Source organism: Cydia splendana, chromosome 12 (assembly GCF_910591565.1).
Source record: "Cydia splendana chromosome 12, ilCydSple1.2, whole genome shotgun sequence".
NCBI classification, from domain to species: Eukaryota; Metazoa; Arthropoda; class Insecta; order Lepidoptera; family Tortricidae; genus Cydia; species Cydia splendana.
This window is the reverse complement of record NC_085971.1, coordinates 18,155,547-18,177,868: the sequence shown is the minus strand read 5'-3', so window position 1 is coordinate 18,177,868 and position 22,322 is coordinate 18,155,547. Positions and strand designations below refer to the sequence as shown.

At 37.5% G+C, this 22,322-nt stretch overlaps 1 protein-coding gene and 1 long non-coding RNA gene across 3 annotated transcripts in view; one reads left to right on the top strand and one right to left on the bottom strand.

Moving 5' to 3' along the window:
* Positions 1–22,322, bottom strand: part of LOC134795643 (low-density lipoprotein receptor-related protein 2) — a 404,540-nt gene that overhangs the window by 45,245 nt on the left and 336,973 nt on the right. The gene's annotated exons all lie outside the window — the stretch shown is intronic.
* Positions 1–22,322, top strand: part of LOC134795746 (uncharacterized) — a 320,791-nt gene that overhangs the window by 171,322 nt on the left and 127,147 nt on the right. The window lies entirely within an intron of this gene.

The window sequence follows — 22,322 nt, the reverse complement described above, 5'->3', positions numbered from 1 at the left end:
GGACAACTGACAGGCCGATACCGTCCGGCGGACTGTTAATCAGTGGGCCCCTTTACTGGCACGGACACGTGCGATGGATTTTACTTACGCCCGCTCCGTGCACCCGCGCCAGCTACCGGACCCCTTAAACACTCTCACGCGTACACAATGTACACATACATACACCCGCACACACTGCCACTTCGCTTTCTTTGTTTTATAAGCGCTTAATTAATGTTTACCTCATCTATTCTTATTTTTTGGTTTTTAAATTATATTCCGTTCCACTGTTTATGTAATCTTTTAAGCTATTATGTAATTTCGGGCATTACGTGTACATTTTAACAAGCTTTTATTAGGTCTACCTGTATGTAACTATGTAATGAAATCTAAGGTAACTAATTTAACCATCTTCCAAGGATCGTAGCGTCATGAAAATTGGCAGCTGTATTATGTAGTTCTGATAACAATACAATAATATGGTACTGTCGAACTGATCTGATGATGGAGACAGGAGGTGGCCATAGGAACTCTGTGATGAAACAACGCAACCTAATTGTGTTAGGGGTTTTTAGAATTGTCTCGATGATTATTAGTTGTCTGTCGTAAGAAAAGTACAGTCAGCGATAAAAGCTGAACCTAAAATGAAATTTTTGCAAAAAACTTATTTAATTTGATTTGGTTACCTATACTAGACTGACAAAGGCGTGCTTTGAACTTTCCAAATTACACAGGCCGTTAAACATTATTGAGCTATTATTTATTAATTTATTTACATGAAAAAATATACAGTGGTAGTGGTAGGTATGAATTCAATAGCTCAATTTAGTTTAGTAATACCAGTGTATTACTAAACTAAATTGAGCTATTGAATTTCAAGAGATTCACACATGACACAAATTGGTGACCCAATACGTGGCAACTGGGAAAATGGCCACATGTCACACAAACCGGTGACCCCCGGAGGGGGTGACTGTTTGTCTTAGATTTGGTCAATGTTGTTTACCCGGTTGTAGGCTTCCATCCGTTGTTTATTTGTATCGCTAATGGAATCACGTTAAAATTTTATGTTTGTACAGGATGTGGGTCAATCCTTGGACCTACTTCGAAAGATACATTCGTAGGTCTGTACCAACTACGATGCTGCAAATAAAAGCTATTTGATTTCACAAAAAAATCGACAATTTGTTCAAAATGTATGAATCTAACATTTATTTATTTAGACCACCTGTTGTTACCTACATTACTCAGGTACAGTCAGCAGCAGAAGTTGCTAAGCGGGCGAGGTGTTCAAAATGACCTTGACGCGACTTTATTGTTAAGAGTGTAAGAGCGTGTCAAGGTAATTTTAACCACCTCGCCCGCTTAGCAACTTCTCCTGCTGACTGTACTTGTAAATTTTCCGGCACGTAAATCTTTTTATTATTATGTTTTTGTTGTAAACCGTAATTATTCTTTGAACTGGACTGTAAAACAAAATTAAAATAGGTACTTAATTCTTCAATTTAATTTATTCCATCGTGTAGGTACGAAAGTTACCGATATAAATTCCATTACACAATGAAATCAATTATATTTCCAGTTGAATGCTCTATTTGTCAATGATTAATGCCATAAAAGTGTCCAGAGATTTTCGATTCCACCCAACACCATCAATGAGATATTTTTGGACAAACCTTTTTTATGTAGGTACGTTTAAATGGTTATTTACGATACACTTTTCGTGCGTACCTATGTCAAAAGTTTAAAGGGCCATAAGTACTGTAAAACGTTGTACGATACACGTGCGAATAGGTAATTCGCAACTCGTGTCGATTTAAAATACTCCCTTCGGTCGTGTTTTAATTTATCGCCACTCGTTTCGAATTTCCACTTTTTCGCACTTGTATCGTAAATAACTATTACAGTACGTATGGTCCTATTTTCCCGCACTAGTGCGTAAAATAGCACTTTTCGTGCGAATGACAAATTTTAAAGGGCCATATGTACTGTAAAACGTTGTACGATACACGTGCGAATAGGTAATTCGCAACTCGTGTCGATTTAATTTATCGCCACTCGTTTCGAATTTCCTCTTTTCCGCACTTGTATCGTAAATACTATTTTAGCACAAGCGTTACGGCCGTCTTCACATTGCATGTGCGTCTCCGCTCGCTCGGGTGTTATACTGCGTCAAGCAAATCTTGTCAGTAGAAAAAGGCGGCAAATTTGAAAAATCGCGGGCTAGCAACACTGTGTTCGAATAATTCCAAAATCGCGTGTCATCTGTGTTATCTGTGGCATGTGGATCGCCATCTTATTTATTTGTTTATATCCTGAATCGTTTCTATTTCAAGAGATATTTCTGCTGTGATTGATTAAATACCAATATATTGAATAAGATTGTGCATGACCTTAAGCAAAGCTAAGCCTACAATCAATGTACAATCATGCTCGTTGATAGTAAACTTTAATTAGGTAAAATTTGAGGTTATGACAAGTACTGGGAGAACTCTTCGGAACTTTTCAGATTATGTGCAGTTTTTTTTGTTTTAGGGTTAAAATGCATCAATAAAATTAAAATGTATGCCTAAATCCATCCAATAAGACCACACATTGTGTCCTGGAAACCGTCCATAGGCCCACATATCTTAATATTTTCAGCGACTGATCCGACTACATATTTACAGGTAAACTTTTTAAACAGTATTAAGAACCTTGATTATATCCCCGTTCTTTCGCAACATTACCTAATCCTTACATATGTTTGTTGCAGGATTAAATCTCGCCCAATAAGGCATTCGTAGCATATTCGTAGTAGGTAGTTTCTCTTCAGAAGTTCAGACAAGTACCTACGGCGGTTTATGTATGTGTACAGCGCAACCAAGACGAGACGAGAGAAGAAAAATGTAATACAGATATTGGGAGCAATGGAATAGATTATTCTTGTATAAGTTGTCCTTATGTTAGTCATCCAGAAAATATAATTATTTAGGCTAATTTGTTTCATGCACTCAGCTACTGCACATATATACCTATTGGAAATCCTAGTTTATACTTGCTGAAATAGGTATATACCTTTTTAAAATAAGTTTTAAGTCGCTTTACATACCTGTTTGTTCCATGAAAGAAAATAATTTAGTCGGTATTCATATGGAGCACTAGATCCAGTGTAGGTATAAAGTATTTTCTCATTTCCAAAATGACAAGTCTTGAATAGCTTAATGTGCCAGTTAATAAAATTCCTTAACAGTATTCTCCTGATATATAAATGCCTTTTTTAATTATCAGCATACCAAATATGATTTAGCCGATACCTACATGTAACATTTTTAGCCCATACACAAAACAGCAGTATGAGCAAAATGTTACCAAGCTAGCATGTAAAGAGTATCACTGAACTATAATTAACACACACAACATAACAATATTATAATTGAGTTAATATTTCTCAAACATATTTCTTAAACTTTAGTCTGGCAAACACTACTACATAGCCAGTTAGTAAGAACCAAGAAAATTATACTCATAGCTTTAGCATAAGACAATGATGTATGATAATATGATTCCCTCTGTCTATGTTTAGACAGTCAGTCCTGGGCCAAACTACATAAAGAATATTTTATGCCTGCCACAAAACCCTACAAATTATAAATTGAATATGTTTCTTAGCACCATGAAATAACTTAGGTACCAAGGGTTAAATTAAACAAATTACTGTTAAACTAAACTAAAAATATTTAGTTTACCCAAGAAATGGTTATTTAAGTTATATAGGGAAGATAAAAAGTTAACTCCTTATGTTTGGAAACTTAAATTACACATTTTGTAACAAATCTGTTTTATGCTTAAGATGCAATAGATGACTACAGAGTATTATACCAAGGTTACCTAGCCACTTCAACCAAGCATCATGCTTGGTAACCTTGGTAACTTCATTATATTTTTTCAATGTATGCCCTGAATTATAGTGTAAAAAGTTATAGTGATCCTTATCTTATCTTACATTTAAATTAAATAAGCACCCAAATATCATTTGTTTTATTTTTTATTATGTATATTGTACAATATATACTAATCAAGATATTACACTGGTAGGTATGTCATATTGATCCAGAAAAGTACACTAATTTACATTAACAAGTGGCATATTATATTGTAAATAAGTATCAAATATTGCACAATAAATCCATTTTACTATGATTTAATTTTGTTTTAAGTACTAACTAACTAGTAGTAACTAACCAACTTAACTGCTTGCCTAACTTGCCTTGCTTACTTGTTGATTGTAACTTTAGATAGGAGTTGTTTTTGACGCCAGTTCAGAATGAAGGAGCTCGAAGAGAATAATTAATGCCACTTGTTGATATACTTATCCTAATGTCACCTATCACTTATATTGAAGAGGTATTGTCTGTCTGTAAGCCCTGGGATCTCGGAGATGGTAAGTTACCATTGCAATAAAAAACAAAATTAATACTCTGAAAATGCAGTTGCCAATATACTGTATTAGTTACCCGGACTGAGAAAAACCATTACAATTACGGTTGTCGCAAACACTGCAGCTTTTCTCAAAAATGATTTTGTACTGTATTTACATAGAACGAATCAAAGAATAGATAGGATTGGATAGAAAAGCGTTTAAGGTCGATAAATACTTACCCAAAAGTCATAAAAAAATCATAACTTACTTAGATGAGAGACTAAAAGTATGAAATGAAAAGTGTAAAGCTTTTATTTGTAGGTACAAACAGCAACACTCTTAACTGTACATCGATAGCCCTTATTACAAAAGGCATAAGGTCCACCGATGGTTAACAGTGTTGGCGATGGTACCTACTTACATCTGAGAGCAATAAAAACGGGTAATTTGTATGGATAGGTATATAATAAAATAAATGCGAATGTAACTAGGTACGGGGTCTATTACCTTTTCAAGTTCAAAACTACTGAATCGATCATGATAAAATTGAGCATATCGAAAGAATAAGCTAGGGCAAAGGTTGTTATTCATTTTGGATCAGAAAAAGTGGAGGCTCGCTTTGTTATTTTGGTATGCAGCACAAAATTATAACTTAGCCAATTATCATCACGATTTGAACGGCGCAAATTTTTGCGCAAAATTAACATCCACCAAAGTAAAACGTATGAGCATAGTTATATTAGAATATGTTCCATCAATTGATACAAAACCAGAGATTTTTAAGGCTAATCGTTCATGTTGTCCTAAAGTTAACCTCCGGACCACTGAGACCTGAACTAAACAGAGCTGAGGAGTCAAATGGAACCAGATTTCATTTAAGGTGTGTAAGTAAGTTGCATTAATTTTGGGAATACCGGCCGAAATTTGATAAATCGGTAAGTACTATTTTTAACGTGTTACAGGTCAAACTCATACTCTGAGTCTAAATATTCGACTTCTTCATAGATCGAGTTGGTCTCACTGTCGTTTTCGTCACTGTCATCTTCATCATCTACGTGTATTACGAGTTTGTTTATGTGATCTACTGCAATTCTATCTTTGGTTCTGTATTCTTCCTCGACTTTAATAACGTGGTCAGTGAATCGCTTCCACTGGTCTGCTGTGACGCTGAGGAAACATTCTGTTATTAAAGTCTGCATGTCAGCTGCCGGTATTCCCAAATTTCGTTTTGCAACGGTCCGTTTGGCCATACTCCATGCCAGCTCTATTGCGTTGAGGTCACAGTGGTATGGCGGTAGCTTTAGCACCTCGTGACCATGAGCCTTTAAAATCTCTTCTGTTTCATAGCACGCATCAGGAGATTTATTCTTGTTGACCAAAGTCATAAGTTGTCGTTTGTCGGCAGCGGGGTCGAATGGAATACCATTAGTGGTGAGCCAATTTTGTATGGTCGCTTTTAAGTCCTGCTTAGTTGGTGGTTTGTTTATTTGCCTTACATGGTATTTGGCATTATCCATGACAATTATGCTGGGCTCATGCAAATTGGGGATTAATTTTTCTTTGAGCCATTTCGTGAAATTTTGCGCGTTCATATCGTGATGATAATCGGCTGCTTGGGATTTTGTACTAAACACTAAAAGTGCATTTGGAACCCAACCTTTGTCTGAGCCAGCATGAACAACGATATACCGTTTGCCAGCTGAAATATTCTCAGTGACACCTTTGACGGACGGTCCCTGCCAGGATTTTTTAGTTTTGTAGTTGAGATGCACGTAAGTCTCATCTAAGTAAATTATGGGTTTCCCCTCTTGTCTCTTGGTATAAATCGACCTTAAGTACTTTTCACGCCATTGCGATATTTCCATCCTCTCCATAAGATCCTGTCTTTCGGATCGATTATTTTTAAATACAAATCCATTTTTGTGTAGAATTTGACGCAGTGTCTCGTGGGAACCCGTGAATCCGATGGCTTCTCTCAATTCGGGTAACAAAGACCGTAATGTTGGCACTTGCTTTTTCACGGTGTAAAATTCATTAATCTTGTTTTTTATAGCAGTGATATCAAAACTGTCTAAATTTGCAATAATGCCTTGTTTTTTACTAGATCCGCAGGCTACATTGTTTCCAGTGGCTTCTTCTTTGGTTTCCGGGTTAGTTATTTCTTTCTTAAGTCGCCACAAAGACCTCACTGGGACATCTATAAAATTAATTAGGTACTTACACATTTTTATCAAGCTCGAAATAGATTTCATTTAGTCTTTAATATGAATAAGCATATAATTTTTTTATATAAGTATAATATATGTTTAACCTATACTTATAAAGAAGTTACAAATGACACGAATAATTTAAGTCTGCTTAAATTAATGTGTTACCTTATACTTATATAGTTGTAGGTAATTTTATATGAAAATTGCCATTAACCTGTGAGAAATGAAATCCTTTCCATGTATTGGGTCTCGTTACGCAACCTATTGTTCTCTTCGAGCTCCTTCAGTTTTTGAACTGGCGTCAAAAAGAGCTCCCTATCTATATCTTCTATGTTTGCTAAAACAAAAATAAAATAAAATCATATCAAGCTATAAATAGTCCATATGTTTGATATTTAATAGGTAAGTTCTACAATTCGTGAGAAGAATACTTAGTGATACCGTACCAGTGACTGCCCAGTGCTGCTACTATATGCAGATCGGTTATAATATTTACCTACTACTATTAATATCAATCAACAATAAATGATTTCATTATAGTTACATTCGGTAGCAGGTACTTATACTTAGCTCGTTTGGTAAAAAACTTAAAAGGTACCCTTTCGCCCTCCACCTTTTACTAAACAAAAACATGCGAACTTTTATTTTAATCCAATCCATTTGTTAAGATTACAGACGAAACATAAATGTTCATACTTAATCCCATTAGACTTCTCTAATGCCCCACCCATCCCATGTTGTGCTTACCTCTAAGGAATTCGATGTGATTGATATATTTTTCGATTGTACCTACTTATTTAAGTATGTCTAATTTGCAATGTTTCATGAAGGGCCATTAATTGTATTGCATTTTATTGTTATATATATCATTCAAATTGAATTCCAACTGAGAAATCTAATAAAATATTAAAATCCAGTAGAACATCTACCTGCGGAAGCAATGATTTTATTTATACATTCTAATTTAATGGCATAGTCCGCTTCTAATTGTAATTTTATATCTTCATATTTGTTTATCATTTTGACCAACATTGTTTTTATTCCGCTTTTTAATTGTCCGTCCATATTAAATATCAATATCAAAAATTTTCAATACTTAAACCGCAAGTGACAATTTGAATTGACGTACGTAGTAGGGCGCGCTCAGCGGAAAAAAAAACATATTCGTTTTGGTTCGACGTACATTGCTGCTTTTCATAGCGCAATACTGCTCTTTGAGTGTTGCCCTACTTTAGTTTGCTTTACATTGCTACTGACAAGATTTGCTTGACGCACTATATGTATGTGCGGTCCCTCGATATACAGGGTATTTATATAAATATTTCTAAGGGTTGAAATAACTTCCTTTACAAGTTCACACGTGGATAGCACTGTCTCGCTTACACTCCGGAATTGCGTGCTGATCCTTACGTCAACGAATGGAATCGATCCCACGCTTATTAGTGGGCACTCGTGTCCACTGTCCACTGACCCATCAATCAATGGACCCCGTAGGACGGCGCCCTGTATGGATGAGGAAGTATTTGGGTATAAAATACTCCGGTTAAATTTAACAATTATCATGTAGGTAACAGAATAAAACAGTTAATTATTTCTGCACTTCTAACCCCCTGAGACTAAATGTACATTACAATACAATGTACATATTCGTGCAACCTGATTTGAACCTTCCATGAACCAAATAAAGTAGCATTTATTTTGTTTAATTGCTTTTAAAAACAAACGAAATTCGTTCTAATTTACATAAACTACATAAAGAATAAGGTTCAAATTATAAAAATTAAAACTTTATATGGTGGGTTAGGTGGCTAACTATTAATCCTACGAAAATCTATAAAAACCTCAGGGTCAACTATGCAAATTTCATGTTTTAAGTTTTATTACTCGACGATATTTTGAGTAATCTTCCACCAATATTACACGACAGTTCGCAGGAACGAAGTTCATATAAAAAACATTTTGCTAAACCTGGCACTAAGCCTGGTTCAGGAAAAAGAAAGGCCAAACGGAATTGCGGATGCAGGTTTTTTGACATCCGCGGATGCGGATGCGGATGCGGATGCGGATGCGGATATTTAAAGCCTCACATATGCGGATGCGGATGCTGATGTCAAGATTTGGTACTTGAAAAACGTCAATTACATTTTTAGCATTTTTTATTTAAAAAAAAACGAATCGTTTAGTATTTGAGCAAGAATATAGGTGCGTTTTATTTAATCAACAGTAACTTGGCCGACTTATCGGGATCTAGACGATTTCGTTGTATAATGACAAAATTACCTAGCACTTACGCCGCCGGCGCCGCCGCTAATACGTTCCTGTTACCGACTTGGTCGACATCCGCATCATGCGGATGCTCCGCATCGATTTTATGCGGATGTGGATGTTGAAAATAATGCGGATGTTCCGCGGATGCGGATGCGGATGCGAATATTCGCAACATCCCTGCACAAGACCACGTGGATGATGGGGTGCTCTGATTTGGATTTGTAGCCAATTTATATAAAACATATTTATGACTTGTCTATACTAGTTACGGCTATTAAATTTTATGGCAAGTATCATTATTTAAATTGAATTTGAAATTAATGTATAAGGCAATTATAACACTTGGTCGTTATGGCAAATGAAGTTACAGAATTTTATGACAATTATCATTATTGCATTTGTAATTAAGGTTTAAGACCATTATGACACTTGGTCGTTATGGCAAATTAAGTTACAGAATTTTATGACAAGTATCATTATTGCAATTGTAATTAAGGTTTAAGACAATTATGACACTTGGTCGTTATGGCAAATGAAGTTACAGAATTTTATGTCAAGTATCATTATTGGATTTGTAATTAAGGTTTAAGACCATTATGACACTTGGTCGTTATGGCAAATGAAATTAGTGGAAATGAAATGGAATACGAATTCCTGGTTTTAATACTTTTATTACTGCAACAATAATAACTGTATGCAATTAAGTTCCATTGCGTTAAAAATAACGAAAAATAGCGAAAATGGCTCCGATGTAAACAGGACTTGCAAGTACGAGTAATGGCAACAATCCGACCTGTCATGTTAACATCCCCATCGTTCTGTTTCAAGTTAATTAAATGAATGTTCAACGTTTTTTACATTCACCGGATTTTTCGAAAAAATCCGCGTATTCGTTGACAAGCTACATTTGGGTAACGTGTCGGTCCAATTATTTTGAGATGTTGACTTTTTCCGAATTCAAATATCTCGTCAGTCATTTTTATTGCGTTGAGGTATGGCATTTTGATCTGCTGAATATTCTTGCCATTCTTATCAAGTTGCGTTGCCAATGGGTTCAGTGTGTAAAAGCTATTGTGAACGCAACTTACGTAATTTCTATGCATCTCAAATGAATATGACGTTGAAATTTAGAACAATAGATTTAAATTCCCCGCACGAATCCGTGTCTGCATACGAGGGGTTAACAATCAAGTTTCCTAAGCCAATGCGTTCAGTAGCAGTGACTTCAGGACAATAGTATTTCAAATACCCAACCCTTCGGTCAATCCCTTCAGTATCATGTCCAGAGGTACTTGAAGTAAAGGCCTAGAGCGGTGAGGTGTGAACGGGTCGGCTCTCAAAGTTGTGTTTGTGTATCTGTATGTTTGTATATCACAGGGTCTGGCTTAACGGGGAAGCTGTGTAAGGATACTTATCGAAACTTTACGTAACTGCGATTATCAAGATGTTTTTTTGTCCTCAGACTTTGTATGTATATATGTGTGCGATGTGAAAGGTCCATGCAACGACAACAACAATGTAACTAAAATCGCATGCGAGTTTGGGCGCCGTCTAAATGAGCCCTAATGAATTACTGTTTTGTTTTTCAATTATTAAAATGTCACTTTTTAACACCGCGTGCCTTATATCCTTTTGGAAAGGAGCCGATTACTCTTCAACCTGCTGGATCGATTTTTACCAAACATAGCTAAGAACCACCGCAAGGAAGCTCGCTTTCACGTGAGAGCTACGATGCAAAAGACACACAGATAGACATTGGCATCATACGTATAGGTAACACCTCTCTTTTTGCATCGGAGGTTAAAAATACTGAAACCTCTGTCAGATTTTTCCGCAACATGATTTTGCGACATCCGCTCGCACACAAGGCAACCTCATTTGTAGGAATGCTGAGGAAAATCCGCAGTCGCATGTGGCATCCGTCACGTCTCCAGAGGCCGCGCTGAGCCATATGCATGTCAAGCTTTCCGATTCTGATGCACTTGCCTGAAGCCGTCCATACCGACCTTCCCAACCTCGTATTAAGACTATCATTGAAACATCGACTGTAAGTCCTTGGAACAAAGTCCACTTCACAACCATCGATGATTGACTTGTGACGTTTTGATTTTGTTGAGCTTCCGTATCGTTTGGTAGCGTTAACAAGCGCTTATCTAGAGTAAAATTTGTTGGAATGTCGACTCTCAAGACGTGTGCGAAGGTTGATTTTGGAATGATCAGCGTGTATGCGATAAGACGTTTTTGTTTTGATGCTACATGGGTGACGCTGCAATAACTCGGGAAAGGATTTGCAGCAAAATTCTACGCTTTTGAGCGAGATAATGGGATTGATAAGAAAGAAGGACGGAATAAGTCTGGAATAGAGTTGATTAAAAAAAGGTACTAATGAGAAAAAATCTGCTGACTCTGATTCATGGGCAGTAGTTCTACAAGAGGTAACCAACTTTCAAAGTAAATAAAGACTGAAACTATACATTTCACTTAACGAAAACTTACGAATAATATACAATTGTTTTCACCAGTAAGCATAATTACATTTTCTAAATGCTACAAATAATTAGCACGTAATAAATGCCAATAATGTATACAACATACCTAATGAATTTTGTACAGCAGGCATCGATACTCTAATAAAACGGCCAAGATCATGTCGGGACATGCTCAGTGAAGGGTGTTTTGAAAGACCATCCAACGATACCCCACACCATTGGATTAAAGTGAAAAAACTAATAAAAAAAAAACGTTTTGTATGGCAGGTACTCAAAAAAATGTTATCGTAGTTTTTATTCCACCGTTCTGTCGCCATGCCAAATTGCAGCTTTCTAGCACTAACGATCACCCAGGAAAGCCGCGGACGGACGGACAGACGGACATGGCGAAACTATAAGGGTTCATAGTTGACTTCTTCTTCTTCTTAGTCGGTACACTCTTGCCAGAGTGGTCGTGGTCATCATTGTGAATCTCGATGAGTGATGATCTTGCTAATACGGCGCCATTCGTCGCGGACTGCAGCTTTCCGGGTACATTCGTAAACCGAGCACTTAGTTGCGGCCTTGATCTGGTCTGTCCATCTCATTGGTGATCTACCACGTGGCCTGGTGCCTTCGACCTTTCCCTGCACTACGAGACGCTCTATGGAGTCATTACCATGACGAGAAACATGGCCGAAGAAAGTCAGAATGCGTGACTCCACTGTGGTTGATAGGCGCTGTCTGATGCCGAGTTCTTTTAATATGGAGTCATTTGTACGAAACTCTGTCCACGATACTAGTTGACTACGGAACCCTAAAAAGGGTAGAAGAGTAATTTGCAGATACTGTGTTCCCAATTTCTTTTCCTAATTAGAACACGATACCGAATACCTATGTCCTTAAACGGATCCCGACTATTTTTGTTACACCTTATAAATTAGGGTACAACCACCGATAATTGGTGAGCTGGGTGTCATTGCTACGAACTCGCTACGTCGTAGCCGCGTAGGCGTGCTACGCGATCTAACTTTCGATGTCCTTGAACTATAATGTTGAACGTTTGATCTGTTCGCGCCCCTTTCGTTCACTATTTCACATTCATTCATTGCGTCCCCCGTACATGATGCTTTGCACTTAAAGTACTATAACTAGCGACCCGGCGGCTTCGCACGGGTCTACAAATTATACACCTAAACCAGCCTTAATAATCACTCTATTGATAGGTGAAAACCGCATCCATTCAGTAGTTTTTGAGATTATCGCGAACAAACAAACAAACAGACAGACGCGGCGGGGGACTTTATTTTATAAGATGTAGTGATAGATAATGTGGAAACTTATAAATAGCCAAAATGATGGTATTTTATTTTGTGTATATTTTGTTAAACAGCATGTTTACAAATAACTGCGTTTGCTCTGTACGTCCTTTGCGGTGGTTAACCCTTTGAACGCTACAGTATATCCTACAAAACCATCGTAAACCTTATCGGAATACACGAAGGTTAATATTATACTGTAACCCCGTCTGTGGCCGTTTTTGACCCCTGGCTTTGTCAACAAACTTGCCAAACAGGGGTCGCCAACTAATGTTGACTACTCTGCAGTTCTCTAATTGTGACTGCCCACACATTTTAGTTGATTTGCTTTATTTTAGTTTCGTGTCTGAGAAGTTTATTTGAAACAATCGCGATATTTGCTTTGGTTTTGACTCACCACTTTTTATGTATGATTTTCTCGAGTTCTGGTTCTGTTAGTTAGCAACGTCAATTACACTGATGACAGCGTACATTGAAGATAATATTTAATTTGTATGTTAAATAGGAAGTCACTACATAATTTTGGACAAAAAAAAGTAACATTGTTATCGTTTGAGGAGTACAATCTATGTTTAATAAGATATATTTTGCTTGTGTTACAAGCCCCACATTCAATTTAGTATTAGCCAAAGAGAATAGAGTGTATAGAGACGGATTGTAAAAGTAAATTATGTAGCCACTGTAAATTTACTGCCATCTTTCGACAGAAAATAAAACTGTTAGAACGCCATTTGACTTTGATCTTTATTCTTTCACTGATATGTGTTAACTTATTAAATATTAACGCCATCTATTCGACTATAGGCCAAAGGTATGGTGCAATCTTTTTGAGCGATGGCGCCATAACCTTCAGCCTACTCTCTAGTAGATTGCGTTATAATATTTAACAAGTTAACACATATCAGTGAAAGAATAATGGTCAAAGTCAAATGGCGTTCTAACAGTTTTAATCGTCTGTCGAAAGATGGCAGTAATGTACTGTAGCTACATAATTTACCATGACAGTAACTCTCTATTTCAAATTCTCTTTGGTATTAACAAATTCACGTTGGTGTTACAAGTACATTCTACGGTATCGCGTACTATTTCAAAAACAAGATTTATGCGTTTAGCCACGCAGAACCGGCAATTTGTCACCTCGGTATCTAATATCGAAGTTTCCCTGAGAATGGGATATTACATTTTGTACTCATGCCCAATTTGTCAAGGCAATAACGTTCGTGGAGACATATCATCATATGTCTGACTAGGCTTATATTTGAGCTAGTGGGATAAGTTAGGTTAAAATATAGGGTCAGGAAGGAATAAAGCAAATTTGGATATACAACGAAGAGATATCTTGACGACAAGAATATAAACTGAAATACAGCCCGATTCGAACTTTAAGATACGTCAAATATTACGACTAGATACGATATGGATTAGATATGTCAGTGTCAAAAGTAAGGTTTTTGTTTGAAGAAAAGTCTACAGAGATTTTGATAGCCCACGCACTGCAAGTGTTATTTTAAACGTCAGACTTCTATGAAATTGTGAAAATAACACTTGCACTGCGTGAGCTATCAAAATCGCTGCAGACTTTTCTTGCTGTAACTCTACATGACATCATGTCATATCAACGTGCCAACGAGCAATGGAGCGTAGCATATTAGGTGTCAAATTGGTGGATCGGGGCCGGAACACCACGCTGCGCTCCAAGACACAAATTGTCGATGTAAAGTGTCATTCTATGGAACTTGCTAACTATGTAAACAAACCGCCACATTGAAATTGTCTCTGACTGATGAGTTGACTAGTGACTTTTGTTTACATAGTTAGCAAGTTCCATAGAATGACACTTTAGCTCGGTAGGCGGCCAAGCTAAAATGGGACTGGGCTGGTCACGTCTGCCGAAAGAGTTGTGGGGCAAAATCACTTCAGAGTGGGAGCCCGAAAACTCAAATCGGAGATCTGGCAGACCCTGCCGGGCGATGGCGGGATGAACTGGACTCCTTCTTAAAGGAGTGGCCAGACATAGCAATGGACAGAGATTTGTGGAGAAATTGGGGGAGGCCTTTGCCCAGCGGCGGGACACAATAGGCTCCGAATAATAAAGATTTCATATACTAAAGAAAAACCCGTTGGCCGCGGCCAGAATCGAACCGGCGTCTTCGGTTTATGCGGCTAACGCCCCGACTACTAGGCCACTAGGTCACGGAGATATATTATATTAGTAAATGTATGACGTTTTACTCATACCAAATTTGTCACGGCAGTAACGTTCGTGGAGACAAATCATATGTCTGACTAGGCTTATATTTGAGCTAGTAAGGGACAGGGCTGGTTAAATATGGGGTCGCGGCAATAAAGTAGGAGATATAACGGGAGTGGACAATTCGAGAATAAAAATAAGTCTCAAGGAAAAAAAATATGCCGATTCGAAAAATTACTGGCTCAAACTTTGGGGAAGAATGCAATAATAGAAAAAAAAGATGTCGTTTCGTTTCCTTCTACAAGCTCCAAGAAACGAGAAGATTTGCTTGCCTCCACGTCCCGCACTAAATGCACCGTCTCGCTTCCTCAGCCAGAAAATAGGTAATTGGAGTTTGTGCGCATTCTGTACAATAATTAGCCTATATTATTTCTACTCGTACCTACTACTAAATAAAAGTCGTTACATTTTCAAGCCATTTCAGTCGGCAGTCAGTTTTAGACATCGTGAGGAAACCGGACTTATCCCAATAAGGCATAGTTTCTCTGGGTTGGAAGGTCAGATGGCAGTCGCTTTCGTAAAAACTAGTGCTTACGTCAATTCTTGGGATTAGTTGTCAAGCGGACCCCAGGCTCCCATGAGCCGTGGCAAAATGCCGGGGTAACGCGAGGAAGAAGGGTCAGTTTTAGGTTGATCTTGTCATCTATAATGAAATCAAGGTGTAGGTTTAACCTGTTTTCAGTATCTTGTTTACTATCAGTCTATCACTTTCATAAAACAACGACCAAAAAAATTTATCAATTTATTGGCTTACGGCCCGATTCGAACTTTAAGATACGTCAAATATAACGGCTAGATACGATATGGATTAGATATGAAAGTGTCAAACATGACGTTTTTGTTTGAAGAAAAGTCACTTTTGACACTGACATATCTAATCCATATCGTATCTAGCCGTAATATTTGACGTGATAAAGTGTGCCAAGTCAAAGGTCATATTTTCATACATATTTGGATATCTTGGGCCCACTCTAGATACTTTGTCAACTTTCACGTCATGTATATGTCCTTAGCATAACCAGCAAGGGACACACATTAGTCTGAAGAATGTACGAAGACGCATTGTCTTCCGTGAATAATAGAGGGCGTTTCTGAGGCCCTTCACGAAGTTTCCATGGGTTAAATGGGTTAAAGTAATGATAATGGTGTTGTGGTTTATTGAAAACTTCTTGAATGGATAGAAGTAGATGTAGGTATTTATTTGTTTTCAAGCGATCTCAAGTATTAAAGTATTATAGTAGTACTAGGAGGAGCTGATGGGAGGTACAGTCGGCAGCAGAAATTGCTAAGCGGGCCAGGTGTTCAAAATGATCTTGACGCGACTTTATTGTTAAGAGAATAAGAGCGTGTCAAGGTAATTTTGAACACCTCGCCCGCTTAGCAACTTCTGCTGCTGACTGTATGGAATAAGTAGGTACCTAACCTTGAACCTTAAGATCGTCGTTAGATCCCGCGTTTGCTCTAACAAACGGATGAAGTTGCGATTTCTGCCCTATCGGATCAAGACTGGCAAAAATGTTTTCAAAGTTGGTTTAGACCGGCGGTCGGCAACCTGCGGCCCGCGGGCCGCTTGCGGCTCGTGAAACTGTCACTTGCGGCCTGCGAGCCTCTCTGGCTATGTAATATTGAGAAACGACAATGTCTGATAAAGTCATAAATATTAACAAAGTGCGGCCCGCGTCAACTTACTTATCGTTAACTACGCTACTAAAACTACGCAAAAAAAGGTTGCCGACCGCTGGTTTAGACGAATGGAACTTTGTATTCTCTATACTATAGAGAATGATAGAGCGGATTTAGAAAAAAATTAAAATAAATAGTGCTAATATCTTGAATAGTTTTTCTGTATCTCAAAAATTATTGAGTGACCTACGTATACATACAAATTATACATAGTCAATTAGTTTTTCTTTTCTTGTAATAAATTCAGCGCATGCTGTCATTAAAAGCTAGTTTTCAGCCACAACAGTCAGAATAGTCAGATAAAGCCGTCGTCCAATAAACTGCAGCGCGTAGGCCGTCCATCCATCACGCTATTGTTGCTGCGCTGAGAAATGGCGCGGCAATTTTTCGACGCGGACGTGAGCACGAAATAAATAACAGAAGATACACGTTTGTAAGAATTTTTGCGGTTATATATTATAAGGTTGCTTAAGGTTACATTTGGATAGCGACTGCAGCCTTGCTCTTACATCGTTACTGGCTGCTGCTGCGCTCGCTGCTGCACTTACAGCGTTGTCAGTCTGTCAATATCTTTGATGGAATTATTGTCGAATTGACCGTTCTGAACGCGATTAATGGAACAAATTGACAAACTTACTTGGCTGGCGCGATGACCCAAAATGAGTCTTGGCCTCCAATATAAATCTACATTTAAAACTAATTTCTTAGACCAAGCGCCTGTTTTAGTGGAACAATGTCAATCGCTTAGTTTTCGTGGCTCAGATAACAGCGGCGGTATCATGGTCACATTTTTATCACCTGGCATGTCATGCGTCACTTTCGCACTTAAATACTTCATAGAACGTGACAGGCATGATGACAGTTGATAAAAACTGACCATCTTAGCCCTGCAACTACATTTTTAACGATTTACATATAGAAGAAATTTTATATCTAGTCATTAACTAAACTTTCTGAAATATTTATTTACTCTGTGAAAAGGGAATTTATCGCCATTAATAGTATTGTCATCAGATTTATAGCATGGATTTTATTAGATTTGTTTATTTACCGTAACGTTATTATTGTCATGCCGGGATATATGTTATGTGGGACCAGTGATTCAAATGTTGAAACCAGCGGATATATCTTCGGACCAGTGTACGGATACTGTGAGTGTTGCGTGTCGTGCCGTGGACAATAAACATTAAACTTTACCGGGTAGCTGCAATTTCTTTGTCTACCCCGAACATTTTTATAAACTAATTTCGGGTAGTTTAGTGGTGTTTTATTAATATCTCCGTTGACATTTGTTGGGACGTCAGTCTTTCCGTGACCACAGCTGGTGCAACTCAGCTGAAACGTCGGAATTAAAGGTAAAAACAATGAAATTATATCGCGGTAGACCCGTTTGTGTAATTAAATATATGTTAATATATATATATATATTTTTATATTTCATTATTAATGAAAGTTTTTATAGCTGACTGTAATTTTCTATTACCTAACAAGCAACTATATTCATGAACCGGGACAATTCTAAGAAACCTAAACACAATTAGATTGTGGTAGGACTTGGGTATGATGACGAAGCCTGGCGCTGTGGATCTGAAGGTACCTATGCTGTTATCATTATTTGTTTTTTGGTCAATAAGTCTAAAATTATTCATGAATAATTAGGTTGTGTTGTTTTATCACAGACTAGATCCTATGGTCACCTCCTGCGTCCGCTAAAAGCCGATAGAAAAAAGCTTTATTACCTATGTCTACTCATTTACGTATAAAGCTTTTTTCTATCCGCTATTGCCGATTCCGCGTCGATAGGTGTGGACGATGCATTTTTAGGTAAATAAGTCCTTGTCAACTGCATAGTGTACGCTAGTTGTCCAGTTCAGTTTTAGAGCCGTTCGGGGACATTTAATCGATGCAGCACTTTTAGCTACGTTCGGAAAAACGTGCAAGCTAACTTAACTTGTTTTAATGACAGCTCGTAAAATAGCGACGGTGTGATGGTTTTTTTGTGAGCATGTAAAAAGACTAATAAAGTGTTGCGCAACTACGTTTTCCGTCAAAAAACCGGACTTTGTCGCTTACCATAAAGACGCTTTGCACGGTGTGCTCAAATTACTGCACCTATGCAATTAGAACTGCACGAGGCCATGCGCTTGGCGAAGAATAGAAGCCTATAGAGGAACCTTTTTTTTTTTTTTGACGGAGTGGGAATGCATTTACGCACAGTGTGTGGGACTCGCCGCTCCTTATCCCTCTCTTAGCGAGAGGGGGGGAGAATTTGGCCCTACCCACTAAACCCACTCCGGCGTTTCACCCTCTTTGCCGTTCGTGAGGGCGCACTGGGATCGAGCCTATAGAGGAACCTGGTCTTCAACAGAAGGACATGATGTCACGATCCTCAGCATTGAGAGACCGACTGGAGAAGAAGATAACGACGCTTTGGCAGTTATTCGTATAAAGATACAAACAAATTTTATCCTTATTGTAAGTGACAAAGTACTTTTTGCATGAAAAGGACACCTATAATTCTTGAAAGTGATACTTACCATTTTCATGTTTCCTTTCCACTGAGGCGGTATATTTCGAATAGCATTTAAAGTTGACTCATGTTAGACCGGGCCGTGTCCGGGCCGGAGCTTCCGGCGCTTACTTTTCTATGACATGACAGGCGATCACGTGATGCTTTCCATAGAAAACGATGCGCCGGAAGCTCCGGCCCGGACACGGCCCTGTCTAACGTGAGTTATTTATCCTTTAGTTGTAATTCGGCGCATTCTTCACCTCGGTGGAAAGGCAGCTTCAGTTTGACATAATGTAAAAGTGCTACTTGGCGAAGAAGCGCATCAGTAAGATAAATATAAATAATATTGTCATTCGTCATTGTATTCGTCATATTGTATAGTTTTATTCCATTCACTACACTGTTAATAGTAAAGTCTTTCTTACTTATAAATTCAAACTCGTCCTTACTTAAGGTGGTTCGACTAGGTTACTCAAAGCTTAACTCTCGCTAGATGGCGCCACTTTCGCAAAATTACAGGTTTTATTTTTTTGTGGCATGGTCTTGGTATTTGTATACTTAAAAGTACGTTTAGCGCACTCTTTAAGTAAATATTGAACTATTAAAATAAACATTGAATACTTCATTGTGCAAAAACCACCCTTTTACGTCGACGGAGTGTTGCTGTCACGCTGTTTCCTACTATTACTCACACATGGGAACAGTGTTTCCTTGATCCTTGTAGTAGACAATTTCGCACAACGTAAGAATGCTGCAATGGCGTTGCGGTATGTTCGTGGAAATACGTGCAAGAGGATTGGGGTTCAAGACTGATGCGAGTAGGTAATTTCTTTTTGTTTATTTTTGTCTTTTTGTGTTATCTTACCTTTAAACGAGCAATTATTATATATATATATATATATATATATATATATATATATATATATATATATATATATATATATATATATATAATAATTGCTCGTTTAAAGGTAAGGTATATATATATATATATATATATATATATATATATATATATATATATATATTTATTTATTTATATATTTGGATGATATCAGAAACGGCTCTAACGATTTCAATGAAATTTGCTATAAGGGGTTGGATCTCTTAGCTAGGTCTGATCTGTGAGAAAACGCGCATTTTTGAGTTTTTATATGTTTTCTAAGCTTTGGTCGGTCTCCCAGATATTCAATCTCATCTTCCTCGCGTGGGGTCCGCTTGGCAACTAATCCCAGAATTGGCATGGGCGAATTTTACGAAAGCGACTGCCCTGACCTTCCAACCCAGAGAGTAAACTTATTGGGATTAGTCCGGTTTCCTCACATTGTTTTCTTTCACCGAAAAATAGGTATCGGTATATAAATAGGTTCCGGTAAATAGGTATCAAATGATATTTCGTACAAAATTTCCGAAAAATCATTGGTACGAGCCGGGGTTAGAACCCGCGACCTCCGGATTGCAAGTCACACGCGCTTTCCGCTAGGCCACCAGCGCTTCCCCCAGATATTCAGTATATCAATAAATTACTTTATCAACGTTTTCAAAAAATATATTCAATACCTGATTTTCATAGATTATGATCTTTTTGGGTTCTTCCAACTCAGAATCACTAGCATATTCTTCTTGAATCCTGATGCTAATATAAAAACTATGTTCCAAATATTTGTATAGAAGTTTTAGTTTCCGCTACGTCAAAAAAATGTCTAATGTAGGTAATAGGAAGAAAGATGATGCAACAATATATTATGGATTCTAATAAAGTTATAATTTACTTACCGGGTAGTAACTAGTAATAATTGTGTTTTTATTCATAGACAAAATTCCATTATTTTCAACTACAGGAAATTTTATACATTTCTTTTTTATTGCAGTGAGGATGTCCTGTTGTATAAATCCAAGAGATTAGGTAGAGTATAATTTCTAATTATCTTTGTAAAAAATAAACGAATACTCTTAGCCCATACTTAACCCCCATAATAAATAAAAAAAACAAAACGAAATTTAGGTGTAAAAAAAAGACAAAAAGTTATGTCCCAGCTGGGGATCGAACCGGGAACCTGCCGTTTATAAGCAAAAAAGCGACTGTTTACAAAACACACCATGATAGTTCTTAGCTAAGCTGACGAACTTCGGGTACTTATTCTCGCTTCGGTCAATTAAAGTACCTGTCAACAAAATTGCACTAAACATGACGGCACTCCAAATTCGCGCCGTGGTCAGCCCGGCAACGTCGGAAATGGTATGGCAACGTCGCAAATGTATCTGTACACGACATTTGTGACACACACATACGTAAAATTGATGAAAAGTTAACTATGATTTTTGCATGATTTCTGTATGAAACATTGTTTTCCTATTAATTTCGCGCAAACGAATATTCAAAAGTAGATAAATGCGGAAATATTTATGTACTAATAGTGTGTAGTTACTTAATGAACACGGATTGAATTTTGTATGAAAATCGAACCACCTTAAAAAAAAACAACTCGAGTCAAAACAATCATTTGTAAAACAAAGACTGTTAAAATCATAACCCTTCCACTTTCGTCGAGTAAAAACGTCACGGATCGGTCACGTCCGACGTATCAGTAAAAGAACATCAATAAATGCAGTTGCAACAAAAGCCTGAAACCGACTGCAGCCAATGGGAGAATTGGGAGACTGTAATTTTTCAACAATTGAATCGTGGCTCCATTGTGTCGGACCCGACAAAGCGTGCCCCATCTGACCAATTTGCTGGATTCGATATATTGTGAACATATTTGTTACTGTTATTTCGACACGACTAAATAAATATATTGTCTTCAGTTAACGCGATAATCTGATCTATACTCGTATATACAAATGCGTATGTCCTGACTGATTCATCAACGCAGAGCCGAAACTACAAAGGCTAGTATAAATAGTAGATTGTACAACAAGGGCATAAAGTGACCCTTTTTTACCCGAGGCAATTTTTTGGTCTGAGCGAAACGAAAAGCAAAATAGTAGACGAGGGTAAAAATGGACATTTATGCCCTTGTTGTACACTCGGCTTTTCACTTCGATTGCGAGGAAAATAAATTATATTTTTCACGGCAATTTACACCACGAAATTGTCGTAAAGCGAAAGAACAATAACCAATTCCCGCCAACTAACTTTTTAATTTTTTTTAAATTTTCAACATGTGATCAGAGTTTCAGATGCTTGGTTTTCTGCCAAGTCAAACATTTCGGAGCATTTTTGAACG